The sequence below is a fragment of the Penaeus japonicus genome, unplaced genomic scaffold (genome assembly GCF_977035675.1).
Source record: "Penaeus japonicus unplaced genomic scaffold, GWHDUDI00000001_assembly GWHDUDI00000039, whole genome shotgun sequence".
Lineage (NCBI taxonomy): Eukaryota > Metazoa > Arthropoda > Malacostraca > Decapoda > Penaeidae > Penaeus > Penaeus japonicus.
This window is the reverse complement of record NW_028234441.1, coordinates 22,655,169-22,660,168: the sequence shown is the minus strand read 5'-3', so window position 1 is coordinate 22,660,168 and position 5,000 is coordinate 22,655,169. Positions and strand designations below refer to the sequence as shown.

Sequence of the window (5,000 nt, the reverse complement as noted above, 5' to 3'; positions counted from 1 at the left end):
TCCCATCCTACCCCCTCCCCTCCCCCCGCCCCCCAAAAATACCCGTCCACACGCCCCCTTCTTATCAAAACCAATCGGAACCCGCCCTCTAATCAGTACCAATCACAAAACCGCCTCCATCCCAAACTCCCAATCAGATCGTAAAGAAAACAAAAAAAAAACATAGACGATCAACATAGCGAAATCGCGAGAAGAAAGACAAAAAAAAACAAAAGACGATCACCGAAGCGAAGCGAAATTGAGTCATTTTCCCGCCAAAAAAAAAAGAAGGAAAAGAAACAACCGGCCATTTTTTTTTCTTTTTTTTTTCGTGCCGCCAAAGGTCATCAAGCCTGCCATCTGGTGACTGGACGAGACACTATCAGGAAAGTGAATCTAAGGAGGCCTCACTTCGCGTGATACATTAGGAGACAAACGAGCGGGAAACAATACATCAGCTACGTAACGACTGCCTAATGACCGCTAAATGGCTGGTTGACGATTGGACGAGGCTAAAGGGGGTGGGGAGGGGGCGGGGGGGGCGAGGGGGGCGGTCGATGGGGAGGGAGGGGGAAAGGGGGTGGTAGGGGGGGACGGGGCAATTGTTTTTCATATTTTGTTTATTTATTTTTTATTGAAATATTTTTTTGTGTTATTGTATTTTGTTTGGTTGGTATTTTTGTAGTTTGGGTGTTTTCTTTTTCTTTAGGGATTGTAGTCTGTGAGTCAGCTATTGTCTAATAAGCGTCATGTATTTTTGTATATATATATGCATATACATATATATTTGTATATATACATATACATTTTTATATATTTATATATATACATATATATTTATATATGTATATATATTTATATATATACATATATATTTATATATACATATATATGTATATATATATATATATATATATATATTCAAACGTGTGCGTGAGTGTGTGCGTGTGTGTGTGTGTGTGTGTGTGTGTGTGTGTGTGTGTGTGTGTGCGTGCGTGCGTAAGGCTGCAGATGCAGAGTCATACTAATAAAACTGGCAGTAACAGGAAATCGGTATCAGGCTCTGAGAAGAAAAATAAAAAGAATTTCTCTCTCTCTCATTCCATCTTCCTCCCTCACCCTTTCCTCCCTCTCCCTCTCTCTCCCATTCTCTCTCAATCGCCCTCTAGCTCCAGAACCCCCCCCCTCGAACCCCTCCCCCCCACTACCCTTCCTTCCCACCCTGTCTACCCTCACACCCTTCCCCCTCACCCTTCCACGCCCTAAGATTGCGTAGGAGTCCCTCCTGTGTGGGCGACCATCCATCCCACCGTAACAGCATCACTATTTCCTCTCCTTTAAGACGTCCTTTAAGATCTGTGATGCTGTCGGGCTGAGGAACAACTTCCGGTTTAGATATCAATCGGGTGGTTGCGTCGTTAAGGGTGAGAATGTGGGCGTGGGGGTGGGAGTGGGAGGGAGATGGGGGTGGGAGTGGGGGGGAGATGGGCGTGGGAGTGGGAGGGAGATGGGGTGGTAGTGGGAGGGAGATGGGGTGGGGGTGGGGGGGAGGGAGATGGGGGTGGGGTGGGGGTGTGGGGGAGATGGGGGGGAAAGAGAGAGAGGGAGAAGGAGGAAAGACAGAGAGAGTGGGAGGGGTGGGGAGGGAGAGAGAGAGAGAAAGAGAGAGAGAGGCAAGGAAGAGTGATGGGTGGGAGGAGAGGGAGAGAGATGGGGTGGGATGAGAAGGATGGGCAAGGAAGAGGAGAGGAAAGGAGGGGAGAGGATGAAAACAGGTAGGTAGGGGAAGAGAGAAGAGATGAAGAAGGAAGGAGTTGGAGAGAGGGGAGGAAGATGAGGAGAAGGAGGGAGTGAAGAAGAGGAGAACGAGAGAGGGAGATAAACGAGGAGAAAGAGAAAAGAAGAGTAGGAGGAAGAGGAATAGAAGAAGTAAAAGATTAATAATATAATGAAAAATGAATGACAATGAAGATAAAAAAGGCAAATGTGAATGCAAATCCAACTACATATGCCACGAATTAAGAACATTCAAAACAATAGAAAAAAAAATATGCTACGAAAATTAATTGAAAAAAAAACATTATTTCTTTCTACTTTCTGTCTTTTCTTTCTATCTACTTTTCGGTCTTTTAATTCTTTCCTTTCCTTCCCCTTTCTCTCTCTCCCTTCCACCCCCTCCCCCCTATTTTTTTTACACTCTCTCATTTCTAAATTCTGAATATAGACCTTAACTAACCAATCGAGGGGCCGAAAATGATGGCGTGGGTGATTCCTAACCCCCGCCCCGCCCACCACAGCGGTAGATCACACCCGATAACTCGCCCGCCCACCGCCAGGGGGACAGACGACAAAGCTACACGATAGATGGCGCTGTTATTGGCCGCCATTACCACCCTCGTCCTTACGTCTTTATCGCTCGACATCGTCTTCGGGTGGACAGGCTATGGGTTTCTTTGCTTTTCTTTTGTTCTCGTGTTTATCTGGGTTTGTTTTGCTCTTCTTGTTTGTTTGTTTTTGTTTTTATTTGGGGGGAGGGGGAGGGGGAGGATAGATGGTCTTGTGTTTGTTTTTACTTCTTTTGTTTTGTTTTGTTTTGCTTTTTGGAGGCGTTTGCTTTGTGTATGTCTTTGTTAGGGTGGAGGGGGTGGGGAGGAGGGGAGGGGGAGGGGGTGGGGAGGGAGGAGGGAGGGATAGGGATAGAGAAGGGGGAGGATGGAAAGGTGTGTGCGTGTGTGGGGAGGGGGCAGGGGAGGGGAGGGAGTGGAGATTTATGTGCGTTTATTTCAGTGTGTGTATGTGTGTGGCCATTTCCGAGTTGTCTTTTTTTCTTTCTTTTTTCATTTTCCTTCCCCTTTTCGTCCTGATTTCTTTTCGATGTCTCCTCTTCCTCTTCTGAATGTTCTTCCTCATCATCTTCTTCTCAGCCTTCGTCTTCTTATTCATCTTCAGTTCTCCTACTCCTTATTCTCCCTTTCCATCTTCTTTGCCTTCTCCAGTTTCTTCTCCTTCTCTATTGTTTCCTTCTTCCTCTTCTCGTTCTTCCCCTTCTCTTTCTTCATCTCCCTCCCCTTCTTTTTCTTCTTCCTCCTCCTCTCCTTTTCTCTCTCCTTCCCCTTCTCCTTATTTTTCTTTTTCTCCTTATTTTTCTTCTCCATCCTCTCCTTCTCCTTCCTCCTCTTCTTCCCCTTCTCTCTCTTCTCCTACTCCCTCCTCTCCTTCTTCTTCCTCCTCTCCCTCTCCTTCTCCTTCCCCTCCTTTCTCCTCTCCTTCTTTCTTTGCATCAAATATGTAAATCAACAACGATAATTATATCATTATCTGTTTATTTGACGTTCATTTGACGCCCGTTTTCTTTCTGCTTACTCGTTCACAAAAAAAAAAAAAAAAAAAAAAAAAAACATTTCTTTAAACAGTTTATGAAAGAAAAATCTTGTCGTACTGATTATTGTAGTGTAATCTAACTGCAATATCTTATCGTATCATTAAAAATGATTAATATTGATTTTAATTCGGTGGCATCTGGTGATTTTTAGATGGAGGGTTTCCGTTTTCTGTGCGTCTTTTTGGCGGTTTTGACATGGAATTAAGAATAATTTGATTTTTTTTCTTTATTACTCTTCTGTGTTGATATTAATTTCCATCGTTTTATGTGATGGGAACACACACACACACACACACACACACACACACACACACACACACAAACACAAACACAAACACACACACAAACAAACAAGCTTGCACAAAAACGCAAACAAACACACCCAAATAAAACAAACATCCCCCCCCCCAAAAAAAAAAAAAAAAAAAAATCCAATACCAAGAAAATAATAAAGCCATCTATACCATCTTAAGAAACACAAACGTAACACTTTACAAACATCTTGACACAACACACAATATAAGGTCGAAGACACACCAAACATTCACACGATTGCCCGCTGTTGGGTTAAGTGGCTTGGCTGGTTCTCGACCTGTTACAAATACACATAAATGTATGTTGGCCTTATGTGGGCGTCGGTAAGGGGTGGGGGTGGGGGGGGTAGGGGTATGTGAGGAGGAGGGGGGTGAAGGGGAGGGGATGGGAGGAGGGCGTGTTGGAGGGGGAGGGAATGGGAGGGGGGTGAGGGGGAGGGGATGGGAGGAGGGCGTGTTGGAGGGGGGGTGAGGGGGAGGGGATGGGAGGAGTGTGTGTTGGAGGGGGTGAAGGGGAGGGGAGGAGTGAGTGGGGATGGGTTGGGGGGTTATGTGTCTGTGTTTGTGGGTTTGTGGGTTTATGTGAGCGAGGAAGAGAGAAAGAGAAAGAGAGAGAGAGGGGGGAGGATGAAAAAAAATGTGTAAGAGAGAGAAGAAAAAAAATAAAAAGAGGTGAGAGAAGAAACCTAAAAAAGAAATAAAGAAACCAAAAGAAGAAAGCCAAAACGAAAACAAAACAGAGAAAAAAAAAAACTATGAAACAACACTAAAGAAAGAAAAAAAAAGCAAATGAGTATCTTTTGTAATCTGAATCAGTAAAATGAATTAACAAAATACATTATATAAAGAGATTTAATAGAATAAAAAAAAAAGTCCTGAAATTAACACACCACAGAAATCAAGGCCATTCTCAGTACAGTAAGAATCCCAGTTTAAGATAATGGTTATCTTTATGGCATTTCTGTTGGATTTACGTGGACTCATCTGTGGTTGTGAAGCTCTAATCTTTCTCTCTCCCTCTCTCTTTCCTCTCTTTCTCTCTCTGTCTCTGTCTCTCTCTTTCTGTCTCTCTTTCCCTCTCTCTCTCTCTGTCTGTCTCTATCTGGCTCTGTCTCTGTCTCTCTCTCTCTCTCTCTCTCTCACAATTCATTCATCTGTTAGTATCTTTAATGTTGTCCCTTATACATCATTCATTTTTCTCTGCATTTCTCACACTCATTTTTATTTATTTTTTCTTTACTCCTGCTCTTCATTTTCGTTCTTTCCATCTTTTGCATTTTCTCTCCTTTATACAGATTTCTCATCTCATCTCACTTCACTTTCAT

The 5,000-nt window shown here is 43.5% G+C and overlaps 1 pseudogene across 1 annotated transcript in view; it reads right to left on the bottom strand.

Moving 5' to 3' along the window:
* LOC122248042 (uncharacterized) overlaps window positions 1–5,000 on the bottom strand; it is a 203,449-nt pseudogene that overhangs the window by 6,638 nt on the left and 191,811 nt on the right. The gene's annotated exons all lie outside the window — the stretch shown is intronic.